This window comes from Atta colombica, unplaced genomic scaffold (genome assembly GCF_001594045.1).
Source record: "Atta colombica isolate Treedump-2 unplaced genomic scaffold, Acol1.0 scaffold71, whole genome shotgun sequence".
Classification (NCBI taxonomy): domain Eukaryota; kingdom Metazoa; phylum Arthropoda; class Insecta; order Hymenoptera; family Formicidae; genus Atta; species Atta colombica.
This window is the reverse complement of record NW_017259563.1, coordinates 301,649-323,590: the sequence shown is the minus strand read 5'-3', so window position 1 is coordinate 323,590 and position 21,942 is coordinate 301,649.

The window sequence follows — 21,942 nt, the reverse complement described above, 5'->3', positions numbered from 1 at the left end:
ATTCACTCATTAAATTATTATCCTCTCTCTTTTCTATCAATTGTAGGATGCAATTCTTTCTCTTCCACTCGTTGCAATTCTATACTTATTATTTGGGCACTCTTTTCTTTTCTTCTTTTGCACACGATTTTATTAAATAGATATGGTATTTACCATTTTTTAGATAATATGATTCGGCAATAATTTTAATTTAGCAACTGATAATACAAATTTTTTGTATTTAGTAGTAATACAAATGACCAAGCGTTCCTTATTATCGAGTCATTATTAAAACTGTTATTGAGTAACTATCGAACTTTTTAAACTATATATATACTACTAAACAAACTACTTGATAGATTCTTAATTATAGGGATAGGGGAAAGAAATTAAAATGATTTTAAAAATCTCATACTTTAAACTTGATATATTTTTTTCTGGAGTTGCGACATCAGTTGTGTATTTTAAATCCGTTCTGTAACGCACAATTCTTAACATGTTTTCTACATCGTACAATATTAATAACATCTAGATTATGTAAAGAATCTATATCTTCATAATCAGCATTCAAAATCTCAATAGTCGTTACTATCGAGTGTATCAATCAATCATTCATGTTTCTCACATCCTTTAAAACAAGAGTTAAAAAAGTGTTATCATTCTCTTCCACACCAATTACAGCCATTGTCTGTAAGATGTTTCGCCATGCTGTACGGGATCATCCCGTCTTCTCATTGCAATTTATGATAAGCCAAGAAGCACAATACTTTTCTGACTTTGTCAAGAAGTTCCATGACATGGGACACATATATAATGAGAAAGAATAGTTCCTTTTTTCAACACCGTCACTTCCTTCACGACAAATTTCTTTCCAATGATAAATCCTTGCAGATCCACAGTCGTTAGTATATCATGGTGAAAGACTTTTTGAGACTGTGCTTGACTACAAAGAATCTTGGATTTTATCTCATATATTAAAAAGAGGAGGAGGATATTTTTTGGTGATGATAATTTACGTAATTTTGCGTACTACATTTGACATATTATATATTGGGCTATATTCAATCACGCGATCATATATGATAAGGCAATAGGTGTATTCGCGGGTACATCCTCTTTGAATTCAAATTTTATCGTATATTCACGGTGCCATTCTTGATGAACTCGTTTTGTCGCGAGCAGTAAATGTTTACTAGAGTAAAACCTTTCAAAAAAAGAGTTTAATTGGAATGATGGTTCATTTCTTTCACGAGGGATTTGACAGTAAGACATACGGAAACATAAATACACATCATACAAAATAGCGGCTCTGCGTTTGTCAAAGTCTAGATTCAGATTATCGTACGCATAAAATTCAGAGTTTAAATAAAGTTTCACATTGGTTAATTTACAGATGTCGAAGTTTTACATGCTGTCATGATATTTTTTTTATCAGTCTGTAGATTGATAAAAAAGATAACATATCGTGATTTTTCCCGCTGAATCGCAGTTTTGATGGCCCAGAAATGGCTTCTTTGTACTCGGCAATAAGGGGTTCTCATACAAATCCCACAACGGAAACTCATACTCAGATATCATCCGCTCTCTAAAGCGCGCGGGATAGATAGTTTATTAACTTCGTTCAACGCAACGTGAGGGATTCGCCACTGTACTTTGATTAATTCAAGCGTTGGTTCTGTCGCTGAATCTGCCACTATATTGTTATCGTTGCGCTCGTATCAAAATTAATTCGTAACGAGCGTTAATACCACACGTTTATAATCCTCGCAAAAGCCCAACAATATGTTGAGCGATACACAAAAATTAAAGTATCCATCGTCTGTCATTAGGCTTTTCACGGTATCGTTAGAGATAAATCCAGCATTATGCAAATTATGTGCGATTTCATTAGAATCGTTGCATAACCCTTTATAAGAGTCACTAGTTATTCCAACATTTCTGCTGCGATCAATCTCCATACCGTTGAGTTCATATTGAATTTCATCGAACATGAATGCCACAACACAATTACATCCAAGACTTGATTCTTTTTATCCATTTTTTTCCTTTGAAATCAATCTTTGATATTGAGAATGATAAATCCTGCTGTAAGGATCCTTATCTCATGTTGACATACGGATTGAAACTTTACGATGCGATCATCAAAGATTGGTTCGCCTCTAATATTCAAGATATCAACCATCTCAAATATTTCGTACAAAGCTCAATGATTGTAAAAATTTAATGTTCGCGGTGAGTTTCTTTCTATGTTTGGTCGCTCAAATATTTTTTATCATTGTCGTCCCTCTGGCAAAAATTATGTCCCCTGTTTGTTTCGCCTGCTCGTTCAGAACAAACGTCTCACGTTCTCTCTTGTCACATTTCTCTCTCGCCTCCGTACATACAATTTAACGGTGATTTCTTCTCCATGAAATTCGAGCAATCGTCCATCTTGATTCACACGCCAGATCCGTAATGCTCCTTACGATGATCGGAAAGTAAATGATTTATGTCAGTCTTTCCGATATCTTATATTCTGATGACACTCGGTGAAAATTCATATATTGTGTGAACGGACTTATCGTTGCTGTTGCGCTCGTGATCACGTCGCATTCAATGCGAATGATATTTACGTTGATGATATTTATCGATATGTCTGATTCGTGCCATTGTTGCGGCTCCAACACGCGATTCAATGAAAATCCCAACAGCGATCCTATATTGTGAGGTTTGATAAAATTACTCGATAAGCACATTTGAACTCTTTTTATTACATTGTTATTGGCATGAATAGTCAATGGGTATTATTCATCCTTTTTGCAAAGCGTTTTTTCTCTCGCAACATCGTTAGGATAAAATTGTAGAATTGCACATTTGAGATATTTGTTTATGTCACGTATTTCATACGATCCTTCGAGAATGACAATTTCTTTGTCCTCTTCGTCAAAGTAAAACTTATTATTATATAATGAATTTACATTAGATATCATATAGTAGGTTTCAAAATCCGTCAAACCGAGCTCGTAATCGCTCAAATTTACGGCCCAAAAATAGAAAGACGCTACTCTTACGATAAGCGTAAATGTCAGTGACATGTTTAAATGAATACTAAGTTGAAAGAGTGCAATGTCAATTCTTAAATTGATCATCAACCGTCTGTAAAAACTGTAGACATAGTTGTCCACAGTTGCTTCGATCGTAATATTGATAAGGCGATCGATTATACTCGATTTGCGTTGCATCCAAATATCGCACCAATTCCTTCGGTGGTTGAAGATTGCCGAACTATCAAAGTAAATAGCATGATCTCCCCGCTTCGCCAATGAATCTGGTCCATTAGCATTATCCAAATGTGACTCCTCGTTCACGCTTGTATAGAGCGTAAACTCCATGACCTTCCATAACACGATTATGACGTTTCAGTTTTGCGCGACTTTATTATTGTTTACAGCTTGTGACGTTTTTCGTCCGTCACAAGAGTCGGAAGACCCGATTGAACAGCGCGACTCTGACGTCCTTTTTAAAAGGTGGACGTATTTACGCATTCTTGTGGCGTTATTTCATCAGTTTCGTTCTAATTGTGCGTCACGCAGATTTTCTGTTCGATTTATTGTTCTTTCGTGCGCTATTGTACCGCGAGTTTTACACGATAATTGGCAATCTCCTTACGACTTTATGAACTTTGTATTGTCTCACCGAGCCTAAATGAAGAGAGAAGTTGGGACCGAAAATCCGGAAAGGAGTGATGGAGAACGGGAAGATCGGCCGGGGCGTCCAGCATCCTACAGGATGGGTAGCACACAGGTGATATCGCATCGATATCACCATTTCGATATTTTTGATTTAGTTCGAAACATATTTCATCCATACAGGTACATGGCAGCAGGGCCGCGAGGATAACAGCCGGGGATGACCACTCTACGCCCAAATGTCGGCGAAAGATTCCACGACGGAACTTGCGGAGCCTTTTCATGGAAGATCGGCGCCCAGGGTTGGAAGTGGAGGCAACGACTACAGGAACACTGACACCGAAATGCGAGTCTCCCGCAAAACTGAGATCCGGGAGGGTCTCCAAGGTGGCCGAAGGAAACGCTGTGACCCAGTCAAATTCCGCGCGCTAGGACGCAGGATGCGTGGATGACACGGCTCGCGCGATTCGCGAAGCTGGCAGGGTCTCGCATCAATTAGGCGCGATAAAACTTCATTGTGGTGATAGTGATCACTGCGTGCTCCCGAAAGGATCAGCGCCCGACACTTGTGCTGTGGCGAGCGAACGGAGGATACAGGATGAAAAAGGAGAAGCGAACCAAAAGTGCGAGCTTGAGGCCCGACGGGAGGACTACAAGGGTGAGACGAATGTCACGCAATTGTAAGATCGCCAATTTCCGTGTCCGGGAGGTGCGCGTCGTGTCGTTGTCGGATTTGATGCGCAAGAGGCACGTGGAATTGTTGTGCGTCTGGTTTTTCACGGTCGAGCGTGTTGAATATGTCACCTTCCGCGACGACTCATTGTGAGATTCTCGGGAGAGTTATTTTCCGCGTCCGCCAAAGCCACAGCTGAGTCATTTCGTTAAGTTTTTTCGCGTGCTGATCTACTGTGATGATACCGGAACTTGTATCGTGATGTCTATGCGTTCTCTGTCTATTTCCGACATTTTGTAAAGTAGTTCGAAGCCCCAATCTTTGACGATCGCATCGTCAAGTTCGAATATATTTCACACGTCAACACGACGTTTGAACATAGATGAGATAAGGATACCCATGCAACAGCAGGATTTCTACACGTTACCATGTGAAAGCATTTTCTACGTCGAAATAGATTGACTTAAAAGGAAAAAAATATATAAAAGTAACCAAATTTTGAATGTAATTGTGTGGCGTTCATGTTTGATGAAATTCGATATAAACACTGAATCGCCTACTTTGAATTTTGCAGGATTCGCAATCTTTATCGCGTTGTACACTGTGTCTAAGAATTTTTCGGCGATCGTGGGAGTTACGTGCGGGTCACGTGCGATGCTTACGCGCGTTGTAATCTGACACGAGACGCGGCAGTTCGTCAACCTACTTGTAATTGCCATTGAGCGTAAACGTCTTCCACATGTCGCCACTGACACTTTCAACGTCGAATACATGGAATAATGATTAACATCATGTTTTTTCAAGATTTTTTGCACATCGGCGTAGAACTCTTTCCCCATATCCGTTTATAAATTTTTCGGACATCTTCCACTCTTTCGAACGGTTTCAGCGATTGCGTGAACCATCTCGCAATTTTCAACGCAACTTTCCACCTTTGCTCTTGAGTGATACGGCGTACTTGCTCAACACTTCGATGATGATGAATATATAGTGGTAACCTCTGTTGAAACCTGAATACGAATACGAGCGCATCTCAACGATATCCGCCTGCCACAGATCGTCGTATCCCTAGACTACGCTAGCCCCGCTGACAAACGCGGACAGGGCGTAGCAGTAAAGAAAAAACGCCAAAGAGGTGATAAAAATGCCCTCGAGTGCAATACCAACGTGTAATTGAACGAGCTCGCGAGACGTATGAGTATAAAATATGTATCATACTTTAGAGACATTATCGCTCGTAACACGAGCGATACCGATACGCGCCGAAACGAAAGCGGTCTCATGAATTTGGACGATGCGACGGAATCTGGTACTCACTGGGTAGCGTATGCGAAGAGGAACAATCGCGTCGTGTACTTTGACAGTTTCGGTAATCTTCGACTGCCCAAGGAACTGGTGTGATATTTCGAGAAAGATAGAGTACAATCTCACGTCCTATCAGACGTATGATCAGAACTTCTGTGAACAGATGTGTCTGCGATTTCTACAAACGGTAGACGCGCGTGAATTTAGAAAGCTCGACGAAGTGGTGTGAAATCTTAGTCTTAGAACGCTTTTTCATGTCGTTGACGCTTCCACTGAGCGGGAAGAGCCCACCATCCTCGCGGCGAACTACTTTCCTGTCAAATTTGAGTGACGGAAATTAAGAGCTCAATCTGGCGATTTTTGAGACTCACACGATACCGAATGTGAACGAATCGAACAACAAATTTTATTTCTCCAAGGACGACGTGGAAATTACAATTCCCGAGAGTTCGTACGAATTGCGAGACATAAATGAATTTTTGAAACGCGATTTTGCGGAAACGTCCACACTGCGACGCATTTGAAACCGTTGACGTAGTGCGTGATGACAATAACAAAAACAACAACAACAACAACAACAATGACACCGATGACGATGAGTATGAAAATTATGCTCCGCGCAAATTAGAACACGAGATGCGAGATTTGTGCATACAGAATAAACTTTTGGCAAGCCCAACAGCATTGGATCGCTGTTGGGATTCTCATCGAAGCGTATACTGCGGCCGTGAAGGTGGCACAAATCGGACATGTCGATCAACATAATGAACGTAAACGTTATCCACGTAGAGTATAATGTAATCACGGGCGCGGTACAGCAACGGTAAAAGCATGCACACGAATTTTGCATCGAGCGTGCCGCCTGGATATAAAATATCGGAAAGGCCGGCGCAGATTATCTACCTGCCGAACACCGCACCGAGCATTACGGATTTAACGATACGCATTGTCGATCAGAACGGATGCTCGATTTTCGCGGAGAGGAAATCACCGTCAGATTGCACGTGCGACAGTGATAACACGAGTGTGAGATGCTCGTTCTGAACGGAACGGAGCATACGCAGAGAGATAACACATTCTTTACAAGGCCAGTAACGTCACAGCTCGATAATACTTGTTCATCCAGCTGCATCAGACAGAAGAAGAAGCTCAGCACGTCGAACGTTAAATTTTTACAATCTTTGGGATTCGCGGTGCGCAATTTTTGAGATTATTGATATCTTGAATATTACCGGTGACTCGATCTGACAACGTCAAGAGACTCATACGTACAATCCATTTGCCAACACAACGTTCAGCGACAAGATAAGAAAACCTAGCAACAGGATTTTTATACATTACCGTGTGAAAGTTTTCTTTACATCGAAGGAAGATTGACGGTGAAAAAGAAAAACGATCAAATGTCAACGACGCTTGTAAATAATTGCGTTGCGTTCATGTTTGATGAAATTCGATATAAACTCAACGGTGTGGAGATTGACCGCAACTGAAACGTGGACATAACTAGTACGCTAAAGAATTACGTGTCATTGATAAAACTTTGATTGTGCTGAACGCTAGATGGAATTCTAGATCCGACACGGAGGAAGGACATTTTAATTTTTGCATGCCGTTCAGAATGCTGTTGGGCTTTTGCGAAGATTACAAACGCCTGATCGTCAACACTCGCCACAAATTAATTTTGATACGAGCGCGCAACGATTACAATTGCTTGATGGGAAATCCTGTGACGGAATCTGAGGTTGAATTATTTAAAATATAATGGCGGATACCTCACGTTGCATTAAACGAGGTCAATAAATTATCAATGCTGCGAGCATTGGAAAGCGGTCGTTATCTGAGCATGAGTTTTTGCTCGTGGGATCTGTTCGAGTATCCTCTGTTACTGAATATGACCAAGCATTGTCAAAACGGTCAATTTAAGAAGCCTCGATACATTATCTTTGCTCTGCAAACCGTTGAAAGAATATCATGTCATGAGATGTTAGCGTGTTCGACGATTGTAATTTGAAAAACGTGAAACTTTATCTAAATTCAGCGTTTTATCTGTACGATGATTTAAATCTGGATTTTGACAAAAAGAGATACGTTGTTCTATTTTGATATGTACGCACGTTTTCGTAAAGGATATTATGGAATCGATTTTTGAAACGCTACTCAACGTGCTCTCATTTATCGAGAAAGAGCCTTTTATGATCATTGATTGCTCGCGACAAAACGAATTCATCAAGAGTGCCATTATGGACGTACGGCATAGAATTTGATTGCAAGGAGAATGTGTCCGCAAATATAACAGCCTATTGTTTCATCATACACGATCGCATAGCTCATAGTATAATCCATTGACCAACCAATGTTGTGCGCAAAATCCTAATTGACCTAATAATCTAAATGATATACCTACATGATATAAAAATCTATGATACATCGCAATCAACCTCTATCTTCTCAACAACATGCCCGTGCCAATGTTCGTGGATCTGTAAGGAATCATCGTTAACAAGAAATTTATCGTGAAGGAAGTGCTGAAGGCGATGCTGAAACAGGGACCGTTCTCATGCATTATATTTTCCCGTGTTATGAAAATTTTTGACAAGATCCGACAGATCTTGCGCTTCCTGGTTGATTACCTATCATCATGGATGCAATGGGAGGACGGGATGGTTCCGTACAACGAGACGAAACGCCTGATTACGATGATTGTATTTGAAGATATGCTATCGTCAAGGGACGCGAGAAATGTGGCTGTGGAACTTGCTTTTGGACGATGAGCGACAACGCATGTACATCGAAACCTTGGATGCAGTTTACGAAGACAAATCTTTATTTAATCTAGATGTTACTAATACTATACGATGCGGACAATATGTTAAGAATTGCGCGTTACAAAATGTATTGAAAATATATAACTGGTGATTGCAAAAGAATTTTTTAAATAAAAATACGTTAACGTACTTATTATGTATTTCTTTTTCCTTCCTTTATAATATATGTATGAACGTATGTATGTATGTATGTATAAACGTACGCATAAACTCGTGATAAAGAAAATAGAAAGCGTGATAAAACGTGTCACGACACGTTCGAAATTCTTGGAAAAAGGGGGAGCGCCTGCCTCCCCTCTACGATTCCAGAAGTATTCCCATGTGTGTCACAATTTACGGATGCGATCAGTCTTGCGATACCCGCTTGTACGAACGGTTGAAAAAAAAATGTACTTCGCCAAAGAAAGCAGTGCATCGACGTGAAGAAAGAATATAACGTGTAAGTTTCAATGTTCTATATACAAAAGAAACGTTGTTTAACATTATGTACGTACACAGCATGGAGCATCACGCGGTGCATTTACTGAGCAGACGTTATCTAACGGCTACGGACTACAAATTTTTGGAAATTGGAATCAACGTTGGTCCACCGAATTACGTGGAGATTATCCTAGGAGATCATCGCGGACAATGAATTGTCGCTGTCTTTCGAAACGTGGAAGATCCTCTACGAGCAGCGATGGAATATTTACAAGATGCTGCGAAACGAATGTAAAGATAATTTTATAAGCGTTGGATCGCTAACTGCGTTTGCACGTTGAATGATGCTATGCTCATACGTCTCGATTTTTCATCCGTACGCATTACGATGACCGAACGCTACGACATATGCGTTCGACGAGTGTATTGACATAATTTCGAGCGATTAGCCAGACTCGTCGATATGGTTGATGTCAAGTATACGCGATTCTCCAACATCGCATCTGAGAACGCTATACGTGATAGCGATATTTTCGACATCAGCTCGTCGATTGCGAACTATTTGTTTTATATGTATATTTTTTTTATTTATATTATTTTTTATCTTACAGAAGGCGGTGACAGTGGCGACGGCGGTGGCGGCGACGATAGCGATAGCGCCGGGGCCTTCCCGCGTCTTCTTCCTCCTTGCGCCTACGAGTATCCCCCGCGTCCCGCGCTCCCCTCTAGTTCATGGGTTAGAACCTTCCTTGTTATACTACTATACTACTGCAATGCGTATTGCAATAAGTTCTACAATCAGTAAGATTTCAAAGATCCATGTGAAAAAAGCAATTGCAGAAATCAAATAAACAAAATGACACATAATCATTGCCGGATTCATATCTTACAGTTTGTAACCTCATAATTTAACATCTATATTTGTATTGAAAGTGACCCGATTAAGGCCCAAATGTTTGTAACGGATTGCTCAATTGTTATATTAGGATTAATTATTTAACTTTTGAACGGTAATGTTTGAAAAATTTATACATACGTTCACTCGTACATACAATATGTACATGTGTACTTAATATGTACGTACATATTTAATTCAATTTTTAATTTAATTTATTTGTACATTATTTACAATATATTAGGTGTACAACTTTGCTTCCGCCGTTTTCCTATAGATGGCTTTAGCGGTAAGTGGTGGTCGAAATAAATAGATCATAGACGTCATACAATAAACTTGGGCATCTGTCAACATAACCCCATAGAAACATTAGTCGATTTGTGTCTGCATCATAAAGTTATTCTCGATTGAAAATGTCAGTTTACGAGCCAAATTCTCGTCATTTGCGGGAGGTTTTAATTTTTTGCTTCAATATGAAGAAATCTGCGGCTGAGGCTCATCGAATGCTCTCAAATACTTATAGTGAGGCCGCTATTAGTGAAAGAACGTGTGAGTGGTTTCAACGCTTCAAGAACGATGATTTTGACGTCGAAGACCGGCATAGCGGTGGAAGAGAGAAGGTTTTCGAAGATGCAGAATTGAAGGCATTACTTGAGCAAGACTCGTGTCAAAATCAAGAAGAATTGGCACGATCATTGGGAGTGACTCAACAAGCCATTTCAAAACGTCATGGGAATGATTCAGAAGCAAGGAAATTGGGTGCCATACGAATTGAAGCCGACAGATGTTGAACGGCGTTTGTTTGCTTGTGAACAGCTGCTTGAAAGGCAAAGACGGAAGGGATTTCTGCATCGCATTGTGACTGGGGACGAAAAATGGGTTCATTATGATAATCCTGGGGCGCAGAAAATCATGGGGAGTTCCCGGCCATGCTTCCACGTCGACGGTCAAACCGAATATTCACGGCTCCAAGGTCATGCTTTGTATTTGGTGGGACCAGCTCGGCGTAGTGTATTATGAACTGTTAAAACCGACTGAAACAATCACAGGCGATCGGTATCGAACGCAATTGATGCGTTTGAGCCGAGCATTGAAAGACAAACGGCCGCAATACAACGAGAGACACGATAAAGTGATTTTGCAGCATGACAATGCTTGACCCCATGTTGCGAAAGTGGTCAAGACATACTTGGAAACGTTGAAATGGGAAGTCCTACCCCACCCGCCGTATTCTCCAGACGTTGCTCCCTCTGACTATCACGTTGTTACGATCAATGGCACACGGTCTGGCTGACCAGCACTTCCGGTCTTATGAAGAAGTAAAAAATTGGATCGATTCGTGGATAGCCTCAAAATATGATCAGTTTTTTCGACGCAGGATTCGTACGCTACCCGAAAGATGGGAGAAAATAATGGTCAGCGATGGACAATACTTTGAATCATAAATGTATAACCAGTTTTTTACAATAAAGCCTTGAATTTCGGAAAAAAAACGGCGGAAGCAAAGTTGTACACCTAATAACAAAAAATACGATTACAGAATTAAACGAGAAAAAATTAAATCTATAGGTGCATAAAATCAGCAAAATTTATTGCTTTAACTCCTATCAAAAAAATGCGAAAATAAAGAATTACAATGTAAAAAGCACCAAAGCGAACATAAAACATAAATTTACATATAGTCCGAAAATTGGATTGCAGAATATAAAAACGTAGCATAAATTTAAGATACATTAATATTGAGAATTGAATGCAAGACTGAATATAATAGTAGTGGACAAGTATATATATATGTATAAACGTATGTATAAACGTATCTACGTATAAACGTATGTACGTTTATACGTATGTATAAACATATGTATAAATATATATACGTATAAACATATGTTTGAACGTATGTACGTATAAACATACGTATGTATAAACATATGAATGAACGTATGTAAGCATATTAAGTATTTACGTATGTACGTATTCAATATTGCGTACTTTTTGCGAAACGCTGATCGCAGATGTGTTCTCTCTCGCATCTGCGTCATCTCTCAGTTTTCGAACATTGCTATTGTATGCTACTGATTTACTACTTGTTCACTACTATTATATTCAGTCTTGTATTCAACTTTCAATAATGTATCTTACTAATGTATCTTAAATTTATGCTACGTTTTTATGCTACGTTTTTATATTCTGTAATCCAACTTTCGGACTATATTGTAAATTTATGTTTTATTTGTTTGATAAATCATAAATTAATCTAGGGCAATGAGAAATCTGCGCTGTAATCGATACGCTTATCTCAGTATATTGAAATGTACTCATAACTGCATATAGTACATTTCGGCTAAATTCTAGCCTTCTTTAGCTTGACATTTACAATTGAAAAAACAACTGCACACTTGGAACTCTCGGCTATCTTCCAATTATTGATCAGTTGATACGCTGGATGATCTTATGGGAATCAAGACTTCAGGAAGCACGATGCAGAGATAATTACAAAGTTTAAATTTAAAACCTCAACAAGATTGTGTTACTAATATATTCACTATGATAATGACTACCGTAAAAATATCGATCAATATCATTATGCTAAACAACGATCAATATCTTATACTAAACAACAATCTTAACAGTTGCGAGTTTCAAGTTATACTTTTTTTCGATAGTAAATGATGTTAAGCTGAAAAAGGCTAGAATTTAGCCGAAACGTACTTGTATCCAATTATGTTTAAATATATTTCAATATCCTGAAGTTTGTTCAATAATTTAAGCACACTGATTATTGCGCAGATTCCTAATTGCCTTAGATTAATTTAAGGTTTATCAATTAATTTGTTATTAGAAGGAATCTTACGATTATTTACAGAATTTATGTTTTATGTCCGCTTTGGTGCTTTTTACGTCGTAATTCTTTATTTTCATTTCCTGGTAGGAATTAGACTTTGCGGATGCCTCATTTTATGCACCTGTACACTTAATTTTTTCTCGTTACTCTGTAGTCGTCATATTTTTTTGTTATTTTGTAAATAATGCATAAATAAATTAAATTCAAAATTAAATTAAATTAAATATGTACGTATGCACATTAAGTACACACGTAAATATTGTATGTACAAAATGAAACGTATGTATGAATTTTTTAACATTACTGTTCAAAAATTAAATAATTAATCCTAATATAACAATTGAGCAAGTTTGTAATTACAAACATTTGGATTTAATCGGGTCACTTTCAATACAAATATAGATGTTACAAAAGATGTTACAAATTATGATGTTACAAATTATAAGATATGAATCCGGCAATGATTTTGTGTTATTTTGTTTATTTGATCCCTACAATTGTTTTTTTTACATGGATCTTGGAAATCTTTCTCATTATAAAACTTATTACAATACGCATCGATTTCTTTCTTAATTGTTTAGGATTCACTATTAGCGGTATTCTCGACAATCTGTTTTAGAAGTTCGACGATAGGTTTCTCCAATGTTATATTTTCTTCTATTTTGCTGGTTTTTAAAGCGATATTTTTTACGAATCAATTCATTTGTTTTCGCAATTTGTTTTGCTATTCTCTATTCTTGAGCTATTTCGATTCTTGAGCTCTTTGTTATTATCCATGTTGCACTCGAAAGGAAATATCGTGTAGTTGGCGCATTGACAACGACTAATCACGTTAAGATATCGCATATTCATTAATCCTTTTATAAATCCTTTTCTGTATCATCCATTCATAAGTGCACTGACTTTATCTATGAATCCGTACTTTTGTTGCCAACATCAACGACATAGTTCACAGAAATTCTCGTAAAAGATTATGTCAGACTATGTCAGTGTTTACATGATCATTGTATACATTCAGATGGGTTTCAGATTGATATTATCCTTAAATAGGATCAACAGATTTGTATTATCGCATAAAATGCTTCGGTATCTTTGCATATGTCTGATACAGATAAAAGCAGTCAACGTCCGCGTGTTGACCCAAGTACTCTCTGATCGCGTCTTGCTTGTCGCATGCCACATCATCAAAGACAAAAATGGAATTTGGAAGTGCCTCGTTCGGTGGTACTCGTATTTATTAGTATTCGTTATTATTAGAGAATAAAAAAAAACCAATTTCTTCAATCGGTGCTAATAAATTCTCCAAGTATCGGTATTTTGATTGTTGCACCGACTTCGAGTACACGTTCTCAAAACATGCGAATGTGGACTTTCCAGTAAATTTATTAACACGTTTGTTTTGCAGCAATTCGTTGAATCGTAGACGATTCCGCGTATAGAAATCGGCAGTATTTCCATGCTTGCGTATTTTTCAGTTTGTACTTTATTATCGACACTTTGATCGTCTGATCATCTTTAATTACTATTAAAGATAATATTGAAAAAACGACATCGAGAGCGGATGTATTTATAGTAATAAAGCGAAACCGCTCAGTATTCAAAATGCTTCTTATCGGACAACTATGATGTACATAGTTTAATCGCAAAGAATTGGAATATACACGAAAATTATTTTGTTACGAGACTTTAAGAATTACATAAATCAATTGTGGGATAGATTACGCGAATATATAAAGGCTGATTCAGAAGTTCAGTAACATTATCGTTGCTTGAAACATTATAATTTGCTCTGTCATTGATCGCATATTGATGGTTGCGCCGTTTATAAGAAATTGTAGCAAATATCAATAACAATAACAATAACAATAAAAGACTGCAGTTTTTTAAATTACGCGATAAACGTACTTCCGATCGAGTTGCATATCCCCAGATATCAATTTTGTGGTCCAAGTACGCATTTAGAAAAGCGATTGGCTAGAAGCGATCGAGGCATTAATTGGACGCGGCGTGTGAATGCGAAGCAAAGATCTCACAAACGATACGTAACTGACAAAATACTTGCTGAGAAAGCGCGAAAAAATAGATTACCGCGAAAGATTCGACTATTGGAGAAAGAGCTGCTACCGCAGCTGTTTGGGCGATTATGAAAGTCAAAACGAAAAATTGGTATCGGCTTGAAAACGAAGAAGAAAAAGCTGACGAAAAAAACGAATATTAGCAGTAATAAAACGCGATAGTATCTTATGATACCTATTCTACCGCTGCTGGGAATCTTCGGCTCGGTGGTCAGCGACGCGGCAGGAGTCGCATAAGTTATAAACGATAATAAAGCTGCACAACGTCAGTTGGAAGAATTAAAACGTCGTAACCGCATCATGGAAGATCATGGAGTTTATCTCGCTCCATACAAGCGTGGACGAGGAGTCACAACGAAAAAAATAAAAAGATTAAAAAAAGATTACCAAAACTGTTGCCAAAAATGCTGAAGGATGCCAACGTACAACTGTAATAACTAACTAGCAAAACGTATACGTATTCCATATTTTAAAGATATTTTTGTGTGTACTACCAACAGGGGGAGTATATCGAAATGAGAGCAATATCGTAAATTTAGAATGATGATAGACTAGGTACTCATTGGGTTGCATACGTAAAGCAGGAAGATCGTTTACTTTGATAGTTTCGGCAATATTCGATCACCGAAGGAATTGATGCAATATTTTGACGTAACACAAATCGAGTATAATTGCCTTATCAACGTTACGATCAAAATAACTTAGGACAACTGTGCTTATAGATTTTACAGACAGTTGACGATCAGTTTAAGAATTGACATTGCATTCTTTTAATTCAGTATTCATTCAAACATGTCACTGACATTTACGCTCATCGTAAGAGTATCATCCTCGCGGCCTGCTACTTTCCGGTCGTAGATTTGAGCGATGATGATTACGAGCTCGCTCTGGCGAACTTTGAAATCATATGAATATATCTAACATAAATTCATTAAATAATAAGTTTTACTTTGACGATGACAAAGAAATTGTCATTCCCGAAGGATCGTACGAAATACATGACGTAAACAAGTATCTAAGGTGCAATTCTAATGAGAATTGAAGAGAATTAATGAGAGAAAAAAAACGCTTCGCAAAGAGGATGAAGTACCCATTGACTATTCATGCCAATGACAACACAATGCAGATCAAATGTTTATCGAATAAATTTCACTAAACCTTACAATATTGGTTCTTTGTTGAGATTTTTAACGAATGTTGGAACCACGACAGTGGCACGAATCGATAAATAACGAATCATTAACGTAAACATCATCGCATTGAATACAACGTGATCGCGGGTGCATACAGCAATGACATATGTATGCACGCGATACCCGAGTTTTCGCCGAGTCTGCCAGGATATAAGATATCGGAAAAACCCACATACAGAATATTTACCTTCCATATGGAGCATTACGGATCTGACGATTCGCATTGAATCAAGATGGATGAATGTACGATTTTCACGGAGAAGAGATCATTGTTAGATTACATATACGGAGGCGATAGCGATAAAGAGATGTGACAATGATAACATGAGATGCTTGTCCCGAACAGGCGAAACAGATAGGAGATATAATTTTTGCCACAGGGACAACAGCTATCAAAAACATTCGATCGTCCAATAGAAAGAAACTCACTGCGTCGAAAGTGAAATTTTTACAATCATTATGCATTGTTGTACAAAATATCTGAGATGGCTGATATCTTGAATATTGGAGGCAAATCAATCTTTGACAATCGTCAAGTTCGAGTTTTACACGTATAATATAATCCGTACGTCAACACGACATTTGGATATAGCGACGAGATAAGAATATCCATGTAACAGCAGGATTTATATGTTACCATGTAAAAGCATTCTCTACATCGAAGATAGATTGTCTTTAAAGGAAAGAAATATACAAAAGCAACCAAATCTTGAATTTAATTGAGTGATGTTCATGTTCGATGAAATTCGATATGAAATGATATGGAGATTGATCGTAGCAGAAACATTGGAAAAATAGTCTTATGAATAGTTATGCAACGTTTTCTAAAGGATACTTTAATTTTTGTGTACCATTCATGTTATTGGGCTTTTGCGAAGGTTATAGACGTATGGTAATTAACGCTCGTTACGAATTGAATACTTGTTAATCAATGTGAAACTTTATCTAAACTCTGAATTTTATCGATCTGAATTTAGACTTTGACAAACGCAGAGTACTATTTTGTATGATATGTATTCACATTTCCATACGTCTTACTATCAAATCTCTCCGAAAAGAAATGAACCATTATTCCAATTAAACTTCTTTTTGAAAGATTTTATTCTAGTAACCATTGATTGCTCGCGACGAGTTCGTCAAGAATGGCACCATGGATGTACGATTAGAATTTGAATTCAAAAAGAATATACCTGTGAGTACAACCGCCTATTGCCTTATTATACACGGCCGCGTGATCGAATATAGCCCAATGTCAAATGTAGTACGCAAGTATTACGTAAAGTATCATCATAAAAAGAATATCTTCCCCCTCTTTTTAATATATGAGATTTTAATGTATAAGATAAAATCCAAGATCCTTTGTGATCAAGCACAGTCTCAAAAAGTCATTCACCATGACTGTACCAATGTTTGTCAGATCTGCAAGGATTTATCGTTGGAAAAAAATTTGTCGTGAAGGAAGTGGCGGTGTTGAGAAAAGGAGCCATTCTCTTTCATTATATTTTTACGTATCCCATGCCGTGGAATTTCTTGACAAAGTCAGAAAAGTATTGCGCTTCCTGGCTGAGTGCTTATCATCATGGATTGCAATGGGAAGACGGAATGATCCCGTATAGCATGGCGAAACACCTGATTACAATGGCTGTAATTGGTTCGGAAGAGAGTGACAATAAGATTATTGTATACGTTGTAAAGGACATGAAAAACGCGAATGATTGGCTGATGTACTCGATAGCGACTCGACAATTGAGACTGGTTGCTAATTATGAAGATAGAGATTCTTTAATCTTGATATTCGAAATCTTGATATCATTAATACTGTACGAAGTTGAAAATATGTTAAAAATTATGCGTTACAGAATGTATTTAAAATATACAATTGATGATCGCAACGTCAGAAAAAAATATATCAAGTTCAAAAATAAAGTAGATTTTTTAAAAATGCATCTTAATTTCTTTTCCCTAGTCTTATAATTAAGAATTTATCAATAATGATAGTTGTTCAGTAGTATATAGTTTAATAAGTGTTCGATAGTTACTAAATGACAGTTGATTCGATAATTAGGAACGCTTAGCCATTTGTGTGCATGCGTGCGTGCGTGTGTGCATGCGTGCATGCGTTTTATTAAACATATTATTTGTTGCTAAATTAAAATTACTGCCGAATCATATTATTAAAAAATCGTAAAAACCAAATATCTATTTAATAAAATCGCAGGCAAAAAAAGAAAAGAAAAGAAAGCGCAACAGGAGAAAGAGAGAGTGTAAATAATAAGTAGTCTTGCAACGGATGGAAAAGGGAGAACTGTATCCTATAATGAGGAAAAGTGAGAGGACAATAGATTAAAGAGAAAAACTTGACAGTGTACTAAACTTATACTCAAATAGTTAACAAATTAATGATTAATTCATTAATATTGATTACTTGTAAATAAATTTTATTATATATAATTATTACATACAATTCAAAATTATCATTTACTTTAAGTAAAATATTATATTATTAAATACGTAAAAAAAGTTGCGTGTCATATCATTCAGATTAAGAAATCTTACAACAGTGATCCACTGCTTTAAAAACATAAATTCACTGCTATAAGAATACAAATTCTTTGCTAAAGCAATGAATTTGTTTTTAAAGCAGTGAATTTAACCATTGTTATGATAAGAAATTCGAGATATTAATCGTTAAAGTCGACGATTAATATATATCTTGGTTAAGGCAGAATGATACTTTTTCCTTACTACATTTTTATTTTTACGCGAAAACACATCAATTCAGTGTAATTTTTGTTAAAAATATAAATTTTATAAATGTTTTTAGTTTGTTTATATATTTCTTTAAAACTCATTGTAATTTATTGAAATTTATGTCAATAAATAAAGATTATGCGTTTCGCAGGTTTTCTCTGTGTTCATCCATTCTTGGAATGCCAACGTTTCGTGAATCTTGTAATCCATTTCATCAGGGCGAAGGGCCTGATATTGAGCTGTTTTTCCAGGCCATTCCTTTTATAATATACTATTTGTTGGAGCGGTAGGGGAGAAAGAAGAGAATTGTGAAAGGAGGAGAGATGGGGGAAATTAATCAGTCTTCAATAACCGGGAGAATGATTTTCCATATTTTATATATGTTGTAACTATATATTATCTCTATTTAGATTGTTAGGATGTTTTTGTATCTCTATGGCTTCTCTATACTTTCTTGGAAAATATGATGTAATATTAGCTAATCGTTTTGTTGTAATCGTTTTGTCAAACAGTATTTGATGTCCTGTTTCGATGCTGTGTTCTGATAATGCTGACTGAATGATGTTTAGTGATATCACGTTGATGTTTTTTTATCCAGGTTGACCATTCTTTCGGTTTCTCTAATAAATACAATTCTCTTCTTTCCCGCCACCACTTCAAGAAATGTAATATAAAAGGAACGGTCCGGAGGAACAGTATTAGGCTGCCCCTCGTTCTGATGAAGTAAACTATAAGGTTCATGAAACGTTGGACATGAGGAAACCGCATAATCTTTATATAGAAAGCATCCGAGGAAGCCTCAAGAATAGTATCATAATAAATCTTTTTTTGTTTATAAAAAATATATTTTTAACTAAAACTAACTTTTCGTTATTTTTCCCATTATTGAAAGTCATCCCATATATGAGAGCAAGATGACGAAATTGTTCCTAAAAAATATATAAATATAAGTTTAAAAAATTCTTATTTATTTAACAAAATGTATTAACTTTTTATTTTTAAAAAATGATAACTAAGACTGTAGTGAATTTGAAAAAAAAAATCTTTTACCTCATTACAGAAATTAGGAAAAGTTGACATATCTTAAGGTCATCTTACTACTCTTTTTCTCTAGACATGTCTATATGCAGTAAGTGTTGAACTATTCACAATTTAATTGTTTTTTATTACTAAACGTTCAATTTTCATTAATTTTTTAAATTATCATTAATTTTAAATAAACTTTAATGTGTTAAAATTGCATGATCCACAATTAGACTCTAGATGTGGATCAAGTAATTTCATTATATTTATTACGATATGTGTGCGTAAATAAAAAATTTTTATTATTCTTAAGGGATGTAGTAACGCCAAAAATTTGATGAATTGATCCGTAATTAGTACAGGAGAATAATTGCTGATAATTCTAATTGTGAATAATTGCCATTACTTTATTTAATGTAAACTAAAACATATAAAATGGTAAGAAATGGAATAAAATCATCCACAATGCAATCTTTACAACTAATCATGACTATTAAATATTTTATTAATTATTTGTTTTGGATAAAAAAATATGAACTTTTTTTTTAAAGAATGATTCACAACTAGTGGTTTTATGGTATGTGCACGCACGCACGCACGCACGCACGCACGCACGCACGCACGCACGCACGCACGCACGCACACACACACACACACACACACACACTTCTGGCGATTTGGGAAGTATGCTGAGATCGGAGATTGGATTCATCTTTTTTTCACTTGTTGAATTCGAAAATTGTAATCAAAATAATATCCAGAAAAAATGTGGAACACATTTTTAATCACATTAACGTTTTTATGTTTTAAAATAGAATTAGATAATTTTTGTATAATATACATATGTACAAAATTATAATTTGTATAATAATATAATCAAATAATCAAATGCCTAATGAGAGCTAATCACTGGGTATATATGTGTGATAAATTTATTCAATAATTATCAAAGTGCAATGATAAATGTTTCAATATCCTCCTTTCAGATCCTTCTTAATATAGCTAATTAAGCTTAAATTACATTAGAGTTTACTTACTTTAATTAATCATACAAACTTTGAATTACTTTAATCATACAAACATATTAACAAATTATGCGAACATGTATGTACCAGGTGTACAAGTATGAAATGACGATTTGAGAAACAGATGGCGCACCAATACAATGTGAAGTACAAAGATTTAACATTATACGCCATTTTATTGTACCATCAACAAGTGTCAAACACGCAAAGTGATTTGATGAAAAGTGTTTGCATAGTTGTGTTGCTGTGTTTAATATGACGAAATTTGTACCAAATAAGGAGCATTCGCGTTCAGCATTAATTTTTTTGTTTTCATTTGAAGAAAACTGCTGCGGAATCATACCGATTACTTGGAGAAGCTTATGATGAACATGCTCCATCGCAAAAAACGTGTGAACAATAGTTTCAGCGTTTCAAAATTGGAGATTTCGATGTTGCAGACAAGGAACACGGAAAACCGTCCAAAAAGTACGAAGACGTGGAATTGCAAGCATTGCTAGATGAAGATGATTCACAAACACAAAAACAACTCACAGAGCAATTGAGCGTTAGTCAACAAGCTGTTTCCAATCGCTTACGAGAGATGGGAAAGATTCAGAAAGTCGGCAGATGGGTGCCACATGAATTGAACGAGAAACAGATGGAGAGGCGCAAAAACACATGTGAAATTTTGCTCAAACGATACAGAAGAAAGTTATTCTTGCATCATATCGTTATTGGGGATGAAAAGTGGATTTTTTTTGAGAATCCCAAGCGCAAAAAATCATGGGTAGACCCAGGGGCACCATCCACATCGACCGCAAGACCGAATCGCTTTGGCAGGAAGATGATGTGTTTGGTGGAATCAGAAGGGTGTGTCTATTATGAGCTATTGAAACCTGGCGAAACGGTTAATACCAAACGCTATCAACAACAATTGATCGATTTAAACCGTTCGCTGCTTCAAAAACGACCAGAATACCAAAAGAGACAACACAAGGTCATTTTTCTCCATGACATATGGCAAATGCTCCATCACATGGCAAAACCAGTTCGGGACACGTTGGAAGCACTCAGCTGAGAAGTTCTACCCCATGCGGCTTACTCACCAGACTTGGCTCCTTCCGATTACCACTTGTTTGCATCGATGGGTCACGCACTTGCTGAGCAGCGCTTTGGTTCGTACGAAGATGTGAAAAAATGGCTCGATGAATGGTTCGCGGCAAAAGAGGAAGATTTTTACTGGCCTGATATCCACAATTGCCCGAAAGATGGGAAAAATGTGT